Consider the following 18,894-nt stretch of genomic DNA (forward strand, 5'->3'; position numbering starts at 1 on the left):
GATGTGAAAAGTTCTCCTAGGTGACTTAAATACCCCAAATACTTTTCAAGACCATGTTGATAATTTATCATGGCAGGCCAAGGAGCATTTTTTCGAACTGATAATGTAAACAAATCCCACTGTGTAAATGTATCATGCAGGCTTCTCCTTTTTGGCAACTGGTGACATGACATCCAGAAAATAATTAATCATACAATGAGATCGTGTGAACTGTTTTTGACAGCCAGGAAGTCTATGTGGCAAAATCTAATTGTGATTGCTTAATCTAATGTAGTTTGGGGAGGATGTTCTTAGGACGCAATGTTAGTTTATTTGATTAATCAAGTGCATATTATGAGCTCTCATTTTAGTGGGTTAAATTTTCAGACAGTATTACTGACAGTGTCTCTAGGACGGTCTAATATGAACCACAGTTGCATAGTGGTTAGAGTGTTGGACTAGGACATGGGAGACCAGGATTCAAACTCAGCCACAAAACTTGTGAGATGACATTGACCCTCTTGCAGATGACTATGGGGTTGTGATGTTCATCTCGCTTTACTGGCCAAGGGAGCCGGCGTACAGCTTCCGGATCATGTGGCCAGCATGACTAAGCTTCTTCTGGCAAACCAGAGCAGTGCACGGAAATACCATTTACCTTCCCACTGGAGCGGTAACTATTTATCTACTTGCACTTTGACGTGCTTTCGAACTACTAGGTTGGCTGGAGCAGGGACCGAGCAGTGGGAGCTCACTCCGTTGTGGGGATTCCAACTGCTGACCTTCTGATGGCAAGCCCTAGGCTCTGTGGTTTAACCCACAGTGCCACCCACGTCCCTATGCATATATATACATATCCTTTAATTGAGGTGTACAAATGATTTCATGTACATACACCATCTCCTTGGACCTTGACGTACCTGATGATAACTGATGGAATTTAATGTGACTAAGACTATGGGCAGTGCTTAGATTCCTTTACCAATACTAAATGAAATGATGTTGGAGAGTGGCCTTTTTAACAGGCAGAGGCGGGGGAGGCCTATAGAAGGCCTCTTTGTTTTTATAAATAATTTTTATTAAGTTTTCATTTTAACATCTCAAAATAAACATTTACATAATACCATGTATTCAATGACTTCCCTTCTTCCCCTTCCCTGTTGAATTTATCTTAAAGCTAGCGTTTTCAAATATGTACAGTTATTTTCCATGTAGTCAGCAAAAACGTCCCATTCCTCTTTAAATAAATATTCTTCTTGCTCTCTTAGTCTATTCGTTAAACCTTCTAGTTCCACATATTCTATCACCTTAAATTGCCAATCCTCCTTACCTGGGACCTCTCTCACTTTCCATTTTTGGGCTAACAAAACATGAGCAGATGCTGTTGCGTACATAAATAAGTTTCTCTGACACCTAGGGACTTCTGTCTGCACCATTCCTAACAAAAATTCCTTTGGTTTTTTTGGGAAGGCTGTTTTAAACATTTTTTTCCATCTCATTATAAATCATTTCCCAGTATTCTTTAACCTTTTTGCATGCCCACCATATGTGAAAAAAGTTCCCTCCGTTTTTTTTACATTTCTAACACAGATCTGATTCTGCTTTATGCATCTTAGCCAATCTACTTGGAGTTAGATACAATCTATGAATCATTTTCATATTATTTTCTTTCAGTGTATAGCATGCAATAAATTTCAAATCATTCTGTCAAAACACACACACAGGCCATTTTCCCCCTTTACCTTGGTTACAGGCAAAAGGTCAATCCCAGTCCTCACAAACCAATCCATTTGAGGTTTGAAGGGTCTGTTGAAGGTCTGTTGATGCACAACTGCAGATGGGACAAGATTATTCCTTGCCTCCAGCAATGATCAGCAAAGGCCCATCAGAACCAGCTGCATACCACCCCCTGCACAGCTCCTGTTTTCTCATCTCTTCTCCCCACACCTAACAAAGGACCATTCATGTAAGATATCACCCCTACTGCTGCACAGCTCTCTCTCTCCCCCAACCCCAGCTCCTCCCTTAGGAACTAGTAAGCCTAAGATTCTCATTCAAATGATTGCTTAATCCATATTATTTTCTAAGTTTTGTGTTGCTCTCTCCCATTGCTTTGTGTTTCTGTGTTTTGCTTCAAAGTTCAGAATATCCATAGGAAAATAATGATACGCTCTGAATGAAGCACTGTACATTGGTAAACAGATTGATTTGTTTCCATTGCAGTCTTGATGCTATGGTCTTTATTATTGTTTATGCTTTACTCCCTGACCCACTGGGGTTGCTAATATGCAAATTCGAACGTTGATTAGACCGCCAATTAAAAGGAACATGAGCACCATGTCGTACACATATAATAAAACTGCTAATTTTGTTTCTTGTCTGCTGATGAAGATAAAAGATGTGCTACCATGTTGTCAATGAAAAACAAAACAAAACACCCAAGCAAACCTGAACCAGGAAAAGAACAAAATACAGCCTTGCAGATCTCTCCGTTATCAGTTTAAATACACCTATATTTGCTGAAATAAAATATCTCATAGATCCAGTTACAGAAGTCCTAACCATCATAACTGTCTTCCTGTGGGCCAGTGGTTCTGACTGTAGCCAGAAGGTTGGTGGTTTGAGCTCAATTAGGGATGGCCGTGGACAGGATTCCTGCATTGCAGGACTAGATGACCCTTGGGGCCCCTTCGAACTCTCTGATTCTATGTACTTTGTAGCACCCATATACACAGCTATCACTAGCAGCAATAAATTACAATTCACAGGGGAGTCAGTGAAGGTCAGAACACTGTATCAAAGTACCACTTCACAAGTATGTCTTAATTAAATCCATGCGCCAGCCAATCTAATCCGGAATGCAAGCAAAGCCAGCAAGAGAAGGGCCCCACAAGATAGTATCTCCGGCATCTGCATTCCCGAGACATTTTGCAGAGCATTTGGTTTTATTTAGATGCTGTTTCGTTTTCTGTTGCTTTTGGTGTTTTGAGTAGCAGGGCATTTCTGAATGCTCCAAACCCCGTATTCTTTGGAGGACAGGCAAGACTGCCAGGAAGGGAAGCCACTGATTACTGATCAGCAGCTGTTGATGTGCATGCTTTTCTCCAGTCAAACTCTTGGTCACCAAGCTCTGGCAGAACATGGTTCCAGCTTGCTTATAAAGACACTCTGGAAATGCTATGAAATATCTTAGCCACATCTCTTTTCCTTGAGGCTATATGTTTGCTATACTAATGGGAGGGGAGGAAGGGAATGACATCAGTGATGCATGAATGGGAGATTGTTCATGTACCAGGTTACATCATCTTTTGATGTGCAGCATATGTCAGCAGTGCTGAAAGGCAGGTAACCCAAACCCTAGAGGCAGCCGTGGCAAAGGTACCTAGATTATGACAGCATAGCCTAATGCTGATAAGATTCTAAAGTTGGGATGTGTGGGTAGATACACTACGCAAGTATTCTGAATACAAGACTATAGTAACAATAGTAAATGGTTTCTGCAGAAAGCTGATCAGTGTCTATTTTTTATCAAATATCTTAAGCAGAATTGAGGACGACTTGTAAGGCAACATATAGTTGGCTCAGTGTTATTTCAAAGTAGATTTGCTTCTGCATTAGCCCCTTTTCTCTGGAATTGACAATTCCCCCCTCATTTAGTTATCATAGAGATTCTGCACAAGGTTGTGGTTTAATGCAGGGCAATGGTCTCCAGATGCTGTGCTGTTGGGCTGCACCTTCCATCATTCCTAGTCATGCAGCCAACCATTGCATTTCGATCTTCTCCATATTATTGTATTGTCTTGAGCAGTGCTGGCTTCAAACATTTAATATCTCATTAAAGGTGCTCTTTAAAAAATAATAATTGCAACCTCATTCGAAATATAAATGCTGGCAGTGAAATCAGCATTTTGGGTAAAGATACGGTAATTTCTGGTACAAATGTGGATTGTTTATTTATTTAGGAGAATTATATCCTCTCCTTTGATTGAATGATACACAAAGTGGCTTTCAGTAGATTGGAACAGGATATATACATGCATAAGCACAAACTCAAATCCACACAGTCCAGTAACCCTTAGCTTCCTTCCTAGTGTTTTGTGCCAGAATTAATAAGATCACAAACTTGGAGATAATGTTCTCATTTCCCTCCCCTTCCTCTTTTTTCTTCTCCTTCTCCTTTCCTGTTTTTGACAACTTAAATTTTTTAAAAAGAAAACCTTATCAAACATACAAACAAACAAACAAACAAACAAACAAACAAACAGCAGTGCCAAAGTTGGAAATAAGACTTGGGCTTGTATTCTAACTTGGGTATATGTTAAATTATTTGGCTGTCGCAGTAACAAATGTAATAGGCTAATTAGAAATACAAGTAGCTAATACTCCGAGTTATTTTTTACAGAATCTGTGAAGATTAAAAGTTGAGAAGGAAGGGCAGAAATCATTTTGTTGAACTTATGTTTCCCATGAAGACTTCAGATAAAAAAAAAGTTCAACGGAAAATGGGGAGGAGATGCTTGGGTGCACTTGCAAGATTGCCTGGCCTGCTAATCCTTCGTATTTGGCTGGCTCCAGATTATTATTATTTTTTAAAAGTATTGAACACATGTTCTGGTACTGTTCAAAGGCCTGTGAGAATTGGGAGTTGATCGAAAGCTCTCAGTTCCACTGAAGTGGGTGGCCAAAGTGCAGGCGTTCAACAGCTGCACGGAGCCCACTGATCTTTGTCATTTATGAATTATTTTGCATGCCGTCTGGAACCAAAATGGTGCTTTAGTTTTTAACAGAGGCAGTTGTTTACGTACATAGCCAAAGAAGCACATTTTGTGCATGTTATAAAATGATCAACTCTTCAAAGGCTATTTTTCCCCTCCTTTCCTTTCCTTTTTTTTTTTTTTTTTTTTGCTTCAGTGCCTTCCAGCTAGAATTCAGATGCAGATGTCTAAACTTTTAAGTGTTTTATTTGAATTGTTTTTCCTAAGTTGCTACTTTATGCACTTTCGGATGAATGTAGTGAAAAATGTGCTGAGCAGGAGAATTCGTTCACTGGCAAGAACACCTCTTTCCATATTGAGCTGCCTGTGCTTTCAGATCAGCCCATGGAGCCTCCTCATAGTCACTACATGGGATAAGGCAGTGTTCCTCAACCTTGGGTCCCCAGATGTTTTTGGTCTACAACTCCCATCATCCATGACCAGTGGTCCTGCTAGCTATGGATGATGGGAGTTGTAGGCCAAAAACATCTGGGGACCCAAGGTTGAGGAACACTGGGATAAGGTACATAGTGGGTGGGAGCCCAGGAAAGGGCTTTTTCAGTGGTGTCTCCTTCAATGGGAGACTGAGCCTTATTTGTTTACAGCTTCAGGGGATTGGTGAAGACTTTTTCGAAGAATGTTTGGAGGAGGTTGCTGTTCTGGTTGTCGCTGTTGCTGCTACTAGTAACTTTTATTTGGTTATTGTGTGTTTCTAACAAATTGTGTTTTTATGTGCAGTGGTACCTTGGTTCCCGAACAGCTTAGTTGTCGGAACAAATCGGCTCCCGAACGCTGCAAACCCGGAAGTGATTGTTCTGGTTTGCAAACGTTTTTTGGAAGCCGAATGTCCGATGCAGGTTTTCGAACAGTTTTGAGAGTCGAACGGACTCCTGGAATGGATTAAGATCGAGAACCAAGGTACCACTGTACTTTTATGTACTTATTTTGTTATAAAACAGCCTTTGCAAAGGGTGGTGTGTAAATATTCTAAATAAGATAAAAACTGCATAGTTAACTGCATAGAGCCAGTGTAGTGTAGTGGTTAAGAGCGGTAGACTTGTAATCTGGGGAACCGGGTTCGTGTCTCCACCCCTCCACATGCAGCTGCTGGGTGACCTTGGGCTAGTCACACTTCTCTGAAGTCTCTCAGCCCCACTCACCTCACAGAGTGTTTGTTGTGGGGGAGGAAGGGAAAGGAGAATGTGAGCCGCTTTGAGACTCCTTCGGGTAGTGAAAAGCGGGATATCAAATCCAAACTCTTCTTCTTCTTCTAACTCATGTACATAAAACCCAGCTAATAGACCATCCACTGTATTTTGTAACTGAAGCTCCCAAGGCATCTTGCAAGGGCCTTCACATTTACAAATCATAATTGAAGTCCAAGTAGGTCATACTTGTACAGGATGTATTGCACAGGGTAGTGTGCAGCAGAGGTTGTGAACCTTTCTAGGCTCATGGGCCCATTTGCAGGCAAGAAAAACTGTTGTAGGCAGTGCACGTACACTGCAAATGAGCACACACTGAAACCCATCCCATTGACTATTGTGGGATGCTTCTTTTAAGCCTAATTTCAGTGGAGGGAGAAAACCCTGTGAGTTGCAGGAACCATATTGGTGACTCTTGCTGTGCAGAATGTTCAGTAATTCAAGCACGATGCATCATAGTAATTCAAGCAGGAGCTACCGGTAATCCAAATAGGCCAGTTCATGTACAGCCGTGGTCAAGTTTCATTGAAGAAGGGATGTAGCTGTTGCACTAGCCAGAGATTGTGAAAAGGGTCAAGGCCCCTATAATCCATTTGGAATTCCAGAGACAGATCTGGCATCGCCCCCCAAACTGCAATGCTGTTCAGCCAAGGCTGAACACTACCTCCAAAGTCAGAAAAACCGCCCAGTAACAGTGCCTCTTCTTGTGTAGATTAATCTTAAGCTTATTGGACCTCATTCAGCCCATTCATGCCTTTGGACACTGCACTCAGCTGCAGCCTTCCCTGATTCTGATGAAAAAGAGAAACAGTGCTGGATGTTCTACATATTTATGATATACAGGTATCACCCAACTTCTCCAGATGACTGTCGTCAGGGGTTTCATGTACATATTTCATAGAATGGGGGGACAAGTTGTAGCCCTGCTCCACACCATACCGTAGCTGCCAAGAGCCACTATTGGCACCGCCTTCTCAAGACTGCCATCAAAATGGGAACTGGACAGCTGGGAGTCAGTTGCCATCCCATATAGTCCACCAGAAGGATACCATAGTTGCTAGTACTGAAAGCCACTGAAAGTTCGAGAAGCAAGGTCAGATTCCTCCTGTTCTTTTTCCAGGATAGGTTATGCATCAGAGTGATCAAGCCTGTTCCATGCCAAAGTCAAATTTGAATGGTTCCACCCAATAATTTTCCAGCAGCCACTGCCATGAGCATCTTATCCAAGAAGGAGAAATTTGTGATGAGCATTTGTTACATTTCTTTGGGTTTACTGAATACCGTATTTATTTAAGGGCAGCATATCAATGATTTCCTGCAAGGAGGCATTGCATTTTGTGTTAAAAATGAAATAAATAAATTATCTTCTGCATCCAGTTGGTCAGTCCTCTCCTGATAGATGTTTTATATAAGCCAGGAATGGCAAGGGTCAAGCAAATATAGATGGAAAGCTGAACTCCTTCAAATACCTTTTCAGTGTCCTTAGGCCTCAACCACTGGAATACATCACAAAAAAATAAATAAAAAAATCTTGGCTATATGGTGCTCTCGTTGTAGCTGCTGATTGTACTGTCGACAACATGGCATCCCAGGATTAAGAGCGTGTCACATTTGTCAGCCTCTGATAATTCAGTGTATATGTTAGAATAAATGCAAAACAAAATAAAATAAAACTAATGGAACACCCTCATGGCCAATTAGCATGCTAATGCATTTAATGTTGCAGGGATTCCAGGATCTGGGGTGGTGGGGTGGGAAACATCATAGTACATTCACAGCTGTTAAAATAGGAAAGCTGGTGGTCAGTAGCGACAGAGTTTCCATACAGAGGTGGAATATAGATGGGGGGGGAGAATCATACACTCACCATAAAGCAAATTATTTCATTGTTGACATAGGCAATATGTTGTTAAAAGCGAATGACTGTCATCTGTTAGAACCTGCAAGGAATAGTAGAGGGTAATAAATTGCCGAAGAGGCAGCTCTCAGGTGGCATGCCATACCTTTCTTATTTAGCATGAAGGAGAAGAAATTAACTGCAAGCTCCTATACATTGTCTTAAGATGCATATTCAGTGTGTGCCACAGTGGCCCTTTGTGGTATATAATGGAATATCTGCTGTGGCTACATAGTTAGAGTAATAGGTTTCCATTGTTGCAGGCAGAGTAAAGGTTCTGTGGAATTACAGCACATCCATTGAAGCAATTTCTGTCTTAACAATAGCCTTCCTCCGTCTTATGATTCAACATCAGCAGCAATGTGGAATACTAACAATGTGGAATACTAACAAAGCACACTGCAGTATAACAGTGTAAATATTCATTGAGGAGAATTTTGTACTCTGCATCTTGTGGGACCCACATGAGGTTTGAGGGATGGAGAGCAGATGTTTGCCTCGCCAACTAGCATGTCAGGGAGAAGGTAAGTTAGGATTTTCTCCTCCAGACATGTGTGTTTTGTATCTACAGGGAGATACATACAATCTCCCATTTACAGGCTGAAATGGTATAGCCCAGCAAGAGGGGCTCATGTGGTTCTTCTGATTGTGTGCTTCAGTTCTTAAACATACATGACTTTGGGGCAGAGTACGTTGCATTTGCTAGGAGAATATTGCCCTAAATGGGTTTTCTGCGCTAACTGGTCCCAGATCTGGCCCAATAATTTTTTTTTGTTTTTAGTGGAGCAGAAGATGGTGTTCCCACTGGCGGAGGAAGAGGAGTGCGGGGGGAGCGCACCGCCCCCAGCAGCGTGATCCCAGTGGGGTGTCCCCTGCCCGCACTGGATGCGCGCCAGCCCCACCCCGCCCTGCCTGCTCTCTGCCCCCCCCCCCCGTGCCGGAGCATGAATCTCCACCACTGGGTGACCCTTCCCCATTCAAAGTATGGAAGCTGACTGGGCTGTTAGGTTAATCTTGATTCAGCGTTGGTGATGGGATCGTGCTCTCCATCATGAGTCTGAGGCAACAGCGTAGCTTTGGTGTGCAAAGAGATGCCATGGAGCACACACAGCTCTGTTCTCCAAAGGAAGGGAAAGACCAGGGGACCTTAGGAGGAACAGCCCGGGGCTGCTGCCATTGTGCCTAAGCATCTGTTGCCTGAGATACGGACTTAACGTTGTCCAATGGTAGGGCCGACCCTGACAGATATGTAACTCATTTCATTATTCTGTGTGTGGATTGCTACTGTCATTTTCTGAGTCTCTGCACTCACACTCTGTTTTCCTGATGGCACCAAGTTGTGAGGTGGAAGTGTGGTTTCATAATGTGATGAGGAATCTTGTGGAAAGTAGTTCTACACATTATAGCAGGAATGGGATCACATTTCTGTAAGGGGATGCAACTTTTACCTTGTCTATAAGTAAAAGTGGAAAAGAGTGAGTATTGCAGGGATATTCAGACAGGAAAATAGTGGTTTTGCACTGAACCCAGTACTGCTATTTGCTCTGTTCAATCAAAGATTACTTGCAAAGATTTCCCTCATTTTCAGAGTTGTTCTCCCTCCCCCCTTTGGTATTCTGAATGTTTAGGCTGTCTCTTCAATCAGTAACTGAGCCCAAGATAGGATCAACAGCACCACCAGCACAAGAACCTATCTTGTGGACAATGGAGACCTAAAGGAAGTAGCTTATGCAATCCAAAACCAAAATGAAATTGAAGAGAAATATAACATAAAATATGTGCAGGTAAGCAATTTATTCACTGTTGTTTTATATGATGTATATTTCCGTTTGTTAATAATATGTATTATTCCAGCAAGCACTATCATGCTATGTTTCTTGAGAATGATTTAATTCCTAGATTCACTGTGTGACAACATTGGACAGGTTTTTGTCTCTCAGCATCAGTTACCCCATCTGTTAACTGGAATACTAAAAAGTTTTCATATTGTACGTTTTGAGTAGAGTGGGCCTGTTTGGGACGAGAACCAACCACATTACAGTATAAGGATTTTAGCTGTGCAATCCCATAGATTTACTCCAATGGGGGAAGGGCTAGAGCATGTGCTTTTCATGCAAAAGGTTCCAGGTGCAATCCCTGGCCCTGCAGGGAGGATTGGAAAAGACCCCTACCTATATCTCTGGAGAGCTGCTGCCAGTCAGAGTTGGCAGTGCTGCACTAGATGGACTTAATAGTCTGACTTATAAAGCAACTTCCTATGTACTCAGAAATGCATCCCATTGAATTCTATAAATGAATACAAATTTTCAGCCTAAATAATTTTATATAGTATTTTTTTAACAACACAAAACTGCTCAGTGGTTTGCAATGTAGGCCCTGTGTTATTTATTTATTTACTTTCTTATAAACCTATATCCCGGGGATGTGGGTGGCGCTGTGGTCTAAACCACTGAGCCTAGGGCTTGCCGATCAGAAGGTCGGTGGTTTGAATCCCCACGATGGGGTGAGCTCCCGTTGCTCAATCCCAGCTCCTGCCAACCTAGGAGTTTGAAAGCACGCCAGTGCAAGTAGATAAATAGGTACTGCTCTGGCGGAAAGGCGAACGGTGTTTCTATGCGCTGCTCTGGTTTCACCAGAAGCGGCTTAATCATTCTGGCCACATGACTCTGTCTGCGGACAAACGTCGGCTCCCTCGGTCAGTAAAGCGAGATGAGCGCAGCAACCCCAGAGTTGTCTGTGACTGGACTTAACTGTCAGGAATCCTTTACCTTTACCTTAAACCTATATCCCACCCTTCTAATGAGTTTGCATCAATTATAACATTCAGCAGTTGAAAACAATACAAATAATGTTAATAATAATGGTGTGAAATATGAATTGCTTTCTTATGAACTGCAAAGGCATCTGAAACTAGGCATGCTGTCTTAATGTGTGACAAACTTGTCTTAGGTAAGAAGGAATGTTCTTGAGGTTCCAATGCATGTTTCCATGATAGATTTGCTCCTGCGACATCACACAGGCAATTTAAAATGCCACCATCTAATCAGCTCTATTAGCTATTCCCTCTGAAGTGTGAGTCCCTTGCAAGTCTGTCAGAGCTCAGGTCTCTGTGAGCTCTCATGCCTCATCTTTGACCTATTAAGAACTTATTATTGCTCTGGGTTCTTCATTCCACTAAAACAGATCTGCTGGTGCGCTGAGATTTGATGGGCCAAGATTTGCCACTGACTGCAGGTTTTAGATCCTGACATTTGGTAACCTGAATGCAAGCTGACTGAGAAATTAATTTAGGTGCTTTTATTAAAATGCATGTGTTTTAAAAAGCCAGAGCTTTAGGTTATAAAATGGATAACATAATAAAAGGCTTGTGTGATCAAAGGTGACCGAGACACATTTTGTATTAGGTTGGTCAAAAACAAGGTCAAAATAATGAGTCACTCTCCAGTAATTTATATAACACTTTACAAAAGTGCATCCTGCTTCACATTCATGAGAGCATTAATTTTTTCATTAACCTAGCTGTGCCAATTGCTTCCTATCAGCTCTCATAGAGTGAGTAGCAACTGCTGCGGGACGATTAGCCAAATGGCAGGCTGCCTCCTATTTGCCTCACTTCCCTTCAAACCACTCCCATCGCCACCACTGTACTTGCTTCCCATCAGCTGCTGCTGTGGCGACTCTGCTGTTGTCTTTAGTCCGAGGAATGGTGTGTTGCCCTTTCCCCAGCTATATGTGGTCAGAGGGCAACTCATCTGGAGACTGAGCAAAGATAGCTTGGGCTTCCCTGAGTTTCTGACCTTTTTCTCTGCTGAAGCTCAGCACAATAAGAGAAAGGGTAGATTGGAAAGCTTTGGGGCTTGGGAAGAGTAGGTTGAGTGTGCTCTTTCCCCTGCTCTCCTGATTATGTGTGTGCTCTGGAGAGCATGTGAAGTGCTTGCCAAATCTGGGGCCACACACATCAGTTGTATGGGTCCCAAGGACAGATTGCAAGATGCAATACAGCCCAGGGACATCTTATGTGATGTGGTCCTTAGGCTCATCAAATTTACTTGCATTCCTCTGTTTTCTGGATCAGAAGGGGTAGAAATGTGACCTAGAAATTCTTAAAACATTTCTTTCTTTCTTTCCCTTGGAAATTCAGCAAGCCTTAAAGCTTTCTGTGGCATTTGCTGGCTCCAAATTTCCAATAGTAGGCCAGAGCTATACTGAAAGTGATATCTAATAGAGGCTTATTATATTCTGTGAACGGACACGAGGAGGAGGATCTTGCTTCCTTGCCAGTTGAGCAGCACGTGTTGTAATATTGTGGAACCATCACCCGTAGCCCCTTGTTCTCCCAGTCCCCCAAATATTTCATTCAGAAACATGGCCTACTCCTAGTTTATATGTTTGAAATGACATTGCAGGATTCCATGATGGGATAAAGGTGCTGCAATGTTTCTGAGCAGATAGTAAAGCTGGTTGCCCTGGTACCATTAACAATCTCTTTCCCAAACTACTATGATTTGCTTATTTTTGAGATGACTTCCTTCAAAGCAGCTGCGCGCATTAGCCAGTTTTACCTGCTATGCAAGATGTTTTTTGAAAGCAGTTCAACATTTGGACACTTCTGTGGTCCTCAAAGCCCTTCTGTTTGAGGAGGGGCTTACTATGCATGGTTGAGGGACGGAGGGAAAACTAGTATCCAGCTATTTCCCCTTTCCTTACTTTACCTAAGGAAAAACGCTGTGTGTGTGTGTATGTTGGAGGATGTTGAAATATGTCTCTGTGTGTAAAACTAAAATGTTTAGAAAATATATTAGAAGGGAATTCCTTTTTGCTATCCAGTGGATCTTACAGCATGTGGCCAGATATTATCATACTTATACAGCCCAGTTCTCTTTTATTAACAGTCTTCAGCGAATTGCACAGAGTAGCTCTAGTCATGTGGAACTGTTTAGAAATGCAAGCAGTGACAATAGGAAATGTCAAGCTGTAATGGAATAAGTGCAGCAAAATTACAGGCAGCAAATGTTCATTAATAAATTAGAACCATGTTTTCTTTTTCTTCTAATTGCGTTGGTCTCTGGCGGACAAGTGATTGCTTTTTTTCAAGTAACTTTTATCATTTACCTTTCATTTGTCTGGGGTGTGTGTGTGAGGGGCAATGGAAGCACAAACCTATACCAATACCCCTTCTTTTAATACTGTGTTGTGCATTTAATGCTATTGCTGCTCAAATGTAGTTGATTGGTATTGCTCCAGGAAATGATAGCAGACGTGAGACGCTTGTGTAGCTACTTAAGGTGTGAATCAGGGGAACATCAGTGAAAAATGAGAAGTAGTTGTAGGAAATCATGACGGCAAGTAAACACCACAACACGTGCATCTTGAATATTAAAGTCTGCATGCGCTCTGCAACAATCTTTATGCTGTGCAAGGCTATGCAGCTTAAAGGACAGATTTTGATATTGTGTTAGGAAGGCTTAAGTCAGCATGGACAAATTTGTCCGTTTTGGTTTCTCTCACCTTCTAACTCTTTCCAATTTTAAGTTTGCCACATTTGTGCATTGGTTTGCATTTTAAAAAAAGTCCTCATGGATATTCATCAGCAGTATAAATTCCAAATTCTCTTAATATACACCTGTTTGGATGCATTTTTGGGGGGAGGGGCAAATATACATAATTTGGTCACATTTTCCCTTTAATTTAATACATTTTGATATGTTACCTTCCCACACTATATGCATTTTGATGCACACCTTTCCCTAGTACACATAAATATCTTTTGGCTGGAGAACTGCATCACAAAATTTGCCGAGGCACAAATTTTGAAAGGTAGCTGTCTTTCAGTTTGCATATAGTTTCGGAATATGCCAGTTAGATAGCGTCCTATTAAAATGCAAACTAAGCAGAACTCCTTCCCCAATGCTATACTTAAGACAGTACTACAAATTACAGAGTTTCCCGAAAGTATGGACCTCATACGTGAATATTTCAACACCTTTGTATTTGGATCTGGGCACTCAGGGAATATTGGCAGTGTTTCCCAAAACAATTGTAATGTGTAAATCTGCCCCTACTTATGTTCTGCGTAAGTGTAAAGTTCTGTGGCATAAGCTTCCCTAATAAAATTAGCATGAACTTTGCAGAGGGTTTTCCCAGCACCACATAGAATGTTTGGCAACAGATGAGCCACCCTCCTTGTTAAATCTGCTTGTTTTTATTCAAAAGGAGTGCAAGCCCAGTTCTCTCTGCGGTAATATCTTTCGATTTTAACACTCTGCTGAGCTGCTGAAAAGGAACGGGCCACCCAGTTCTTCGAAGGAGCAGCTGTAGCCCTTCGACAGACCTCTCAATGGCTGGAGAGAAGCTGCATAAAACATGGGTGGCCAAATATCTCTTGTTTTCTGGAGGTGGCAGCTATTGTCCCCCGCTCCAGCTTTGCAATCTGAAATGGTTTTGTTTGGCTCCCCGTTTCTGCTGATTCAAATACATTTGGATAACAACAAGGATTTGCAAAGCAGCACACAGGATAGTGACCTCTTACACAGCCCCCTCCTTTCCGAGGCTGTTGTTATGGCTTGCATTGTCCCAACAGGGTCTGAAAGAACTGATCGCTGGATGCTTTCCTTCTTGTTCTTTGGCAAAGAATCACCATTTCATACCATATATTTATTGATGGAGCACAGTGGCCTGCTCCAGGTTTGTGTGTGTTAACACATGATATATGTGTTTTTAGACATATCACACTTTGCTTTGAGGAAACACGATTTTGAAGAGTTTTAAAGAGAAACTTTTTAAAAAAATAAATAAAGAGAGCTTTGCTGGTGCCAGATGTTGCCTCTGCATGTAAAGATCCAGAAATGAGTTCTGCAATATTTCATTGCACACACCATAATGTTGCCCATTCCCCTCCTCCGTATAAATATCAATATCCAATGCCAATATCCACATGCCTTCCGAAATGTGTACAGATCGATTGGCTTATTGTACTTCCTAATTGACAGGAATGTGAAGCAGGTTCACACCCTGGAGATTCCTCTGCAACCATTGCTACTTCTGGATACCCAGAGGCTGAAGGCAGATATGGCTGGTTCTCTAGCAGCACCCATACCTTAGTAATGCCCAGAATGCATTGCTGTTATGCACTCTGGTGGACTGCCTTTTGGCAAGTACTTGGAAACCTTAGGTGGTTCAGAAGGCAGCTGCCCAGGAACTACTTGGAGCTTGCAGAATTCAGAAATAACTTCAATATTAGCCCAATATCATTGGCTGCCAGTTGGCTTCCAGGTTTAATTCATGGTTACATCATGTTGCACGATCCCATTGGCATTCCAGGAAGTGCTGCTAGGTTCTGAAGTCTTTTTGCGTAAAGAGCCTTGCACTTTGCACAATTGTGACTGCACAGGGGGTGCAGAATAGGGCAATGGCGCTGCCGCGCCCGTTTAAAGGCAGCCAGACTCCGCCCCCCGGCTAGCCCTATTGGCCAGCTGAGGGGCTTGGTGCGGCAGTGGATAGGGGCTGATGCAGGGGGCTGAACACGCCCCCTGCAAGCGTGGGAAACGCCTCCCGCTTGCAACTCCTCCCCTCTGGAATGAGGAGAGGTCTTACAGGGCAAAAAAGATTCCGTGGCCACTCGTTCCATTGGGAAGGTAAGCACAGCCCCCCACCCCACCTCACAGAATGTCACATCAATTATTCCACTACCCGCAAAAGAGTCAGGAATGAGCCACCTCTTGTGGGGAGGGACAAAGTGTTTCACAAAATAGCAGCATTAATGCACACCTGCTTGAACACTCAGATCAACTACTGAAGCCCTGTTCCATGTCATCCTGCTTTTTGTGGTGTAATGGCAGGCAACACAGGTCAGTTTGGGAATGGCACCATGGCTATGGAATTCTCTCGGTATGTATAGATTTTGTTTAATTTAACAGGATTTATATACTGCTTGATCAAAAGCTCTAAGCAGTTAATATCAAACAGTCGCCTTGATTGCCTTCTGGAGACTACTGCAAACTTATTTGTATTAGATGGACTGGGTATCTGATTTGCTGTTGCCCAAAGTGCTGTGTTGTTTACGGCATGTTGCATTTTTTTTACTGTTTTTATCATTCTTTTTAGGTGTCTTGGTGGCTTTTCCAACAGGAAGGAGGGATACAAATTACTTTGCTAGCAAAATAATTAAAATGAGATCTCTGTGCTGTTTGTTGGCATGATTAGCTGTCATCATAGGCCATATCCTCTTTTTGTAGTGGCCAGCTTTCTCTTTCTCTCATGAAACCCTCCTTATAAAGTCTGAAGGGTGTTGAGAGATTGTTATCTCAGGCTAACTGAATATGTAAACATTTATTCCCAGGTGCAACTACAGTGACTTGTAGAGGTGAGGTTATGAGGAAGCATTTGATTGACTAGTCAGTTTGTATTTCTGCATTTATGTTCCTGTTTTCCTTTGCCGCTGTGTTTCATGTGGACATATTCATAGTATCAATATTTAGAAGGCAGCCCTGTTTAGGGAAGCTTTTAATGTTTGATGGATTATTGTATTTTAATATTTTGTTGGAAGCCGCCCAGAGGGAAGCCCAGCCAGATGGGCAGGGTATAAATAATAAATTATTATTATTATTATTATTATTATTATTATTATTATTACCCGATAAATCTTTGGAACGTAATCAATAAGGTGCAAAGCAGATGCACCCACAGACCTTGAAATTGCTGAGTTGTGCTGAGGTGTAAGAGAACCAGATTATTGCAGGTTTGAAATGTATGTTTACCTTGCCAAAATTATGCTTTGCTGATAATGGTCAACTTTCTGCCTTGAATTTTTGTTGTTGAAGGCACAGGCAGGTGTTTTGATATTTTGCAAACTTTTAGGCGTATCAGCATATTTTACACATTAGTTCATTTGTGTTCAGTGCAAAATGTGAAACATGCAGGAGAAAATATAAGGCTGCAGTTAATTTTGTGTCTGTGTTGGTCACTCATGGATTCATTGATTTTGTAATGGGGATTTACCGGTATGCTCTGAGAACATAAAAAGATTCTGTTGAATCAGGACAGTGGCATGTCTAGTCCAGCATCCTGTTCTCACAGTGGTCACCCAGATGCCTGTGAAATCTAAAGGTTGAAGAAAGCTTTAGTCATCAATACAGTGTGTCACGATTTTCAAAATTCAAAATCTCAAGAGATGTCTTACGTGAAAGGGCAGAAGTATTACGAAACCTAGATATTTTGGTCTGAAAGGTTTAAAATGCCACGTGAATGCTCTCGTGTAAATATACCGTAGTTGTTGATGCAAGTGCAGCAACATAAGTTTTAAAGATGAGCAGGCAGCAAATATATTGAAAGAAATGGCAGATTTAGGGATAGCGTGCATTTTTAAAAATCAAATCTTGACCTTAAATTCTGTGTTTTGTGGCTGCAGTGACAAGTCTGTATGCAATTAAAAAGAAAGTTGGCAGCAAAAACATTATTTAGAATTATTTCTGTTGTGGGTAACATAAATTTACAAGAGGCAGGTCTTGCCTGTACCTGTATGTGCCACTTTATAGACCATTAAGACATGGAATGAGGTTGGTTGCAAGCAAGACTGCAGATCACTGTTACCTCAACCTACCTTGTGTTTGAGCAAATGAAATTTCCAGTTGTTTGGGACGGTGTGATAGCATAGAAGCTTGTTCACGAGCATTCTTGTTACTCAGGAAACAAATGATGTTTGCAACTTCTGTAAAACAAGGATCCCCCCCTCCCCTTTGCCTGGAATTAAAACCTTTTAAGTGGTTTGTGGATTAGGCAGCACATTTGCACCAAACTCTGACCTGGTCTGCATCAGAACAAGGTGAGAACAAAGTAGAATGTTCTGTGCCACTTCAGTCTGTAGGTGAAAGATTACATTTCTAAATGGTCCCCTAGCTTAAAGTAAAAAAATACCCTTCCTGCAACCAGAAACCAGCAAGGAACAGTCTGGGGTAGAACTTGCTGATGGGCTAGTTTTATTTTGTTTTTACTTGCAAGATTGTTCAAAATGGTATATCCCACCTGCAGCCTGTAGTGGTACAATGTACTCTACCAACTTTTCCTAATGCACGCATGGATCGGGGTCCTGTGTCTGCTGCTGAGATGGCACGGTGGTGTTTTGTTTTGTTTTGTTTTGAATCCTCTTCTGGTGCAAATATGCTGAATAGTGCCTTTCTGCTTGGTTGGAAATAGAAATGGCTCCATAGTCTTAAACCTCATGTTTCTCTGTGCCCTTACAATTTAATTCTGATGCAATAACCTCCCCATCCTCTTCTTGTAGGCTCATGTGACAACTTGCTTGAAACCCATTACTGTTGATTATTTTGTTGCTATTGTTTTTGCTCCCACTGTTTTTGTGAGTCATTTCCATGTACATGTATAACTCTGCAGTGAAGCCACATGGGATGTTTTTTCAGGAACTGGGTGTGTTTACCAAGCTCCAAGCTCAGCCCATTCAGGACTCTGCTTTCTCACACAAAGGTGAACACAGAGCATGTAATGGTAGCATACACTTTTTGCATTATCACTGGGGGTGTCCTCTGCAACATTCTCCTCATCCCTGGGATCATGGTAAGTTCTTGTAAAGGTATAACCTGTGTATCACCACTCATATGGTTCTGAGTTTATTAACCCCATAGCAAAAGGAATCTTTAGACTCTGTTGTATTCTGTATTCTGGCTTACTGAGCATACACTAAGTAAACTACCTTCCCCATGTCTTGTTACACAACTTTACTGCGTAGTTGTAGTTTACTGCATAACTATGTTTCGTTCATTAACTTCGTTCTAGGCAGTGTTAGAAACTCAGATATATAAGCTAGGCGCCAAATGGCTCCTTAAACCAGGGTTACATTCACCAAAATGGAATGCCTAGTTGGCCATTTTGGGGCCAGACGGCTCAAAAATTGTATTTTTCAATACAAATTTTAGGTTCCTGAAATTAATTGGATGGAATTCTACAGGATGTGTTGCTACTGTGTGAAAACAGTCAATGTCCAAGGAATGCACCTCCAGATGGTGGAGGCATTAGATGCCACCTTGGTGTCCAGGCATTTTCACTT

General features: G+C 41.8%; 1 long non-coding RNA gene across 1 annotated transcript in view; it reads left to right on the top strand.

The window, feature by feature from the left end:
- LOC117049772 overlaps positions 1 to 18,894 on the top strand; it is a 216,332-nt gene that overhangs the window by 137,323 nt on the left and 60,115 nt on the right. The window contains exon 4 of the long non-coding RNA XR_004427013.1: positions 9,464 to 9,619. This is a non-coding gene — a long non-coding RNA (uncharacterized LOC117049772). The remainder of the gene's footprint in view (positions 1 to 9,463; positions 9,620 to 18,894) is intronic.

This window comes from Lacerta agilis, chromosome 7 (genome assembly GCF_009819535.1).
Source record: "Lacerta agilis isolate rLacAgi1 chromosome 7, rLacAgi1.pri, whole genome shotgun sequence".
Classification (NCBI taxonomy): domain Eukaryota; kingdom Metazoa; phylum Chordata; class Lepidosauria; order Squamata; family Lacertidae; genus Lacerta; species Lacerta agilis.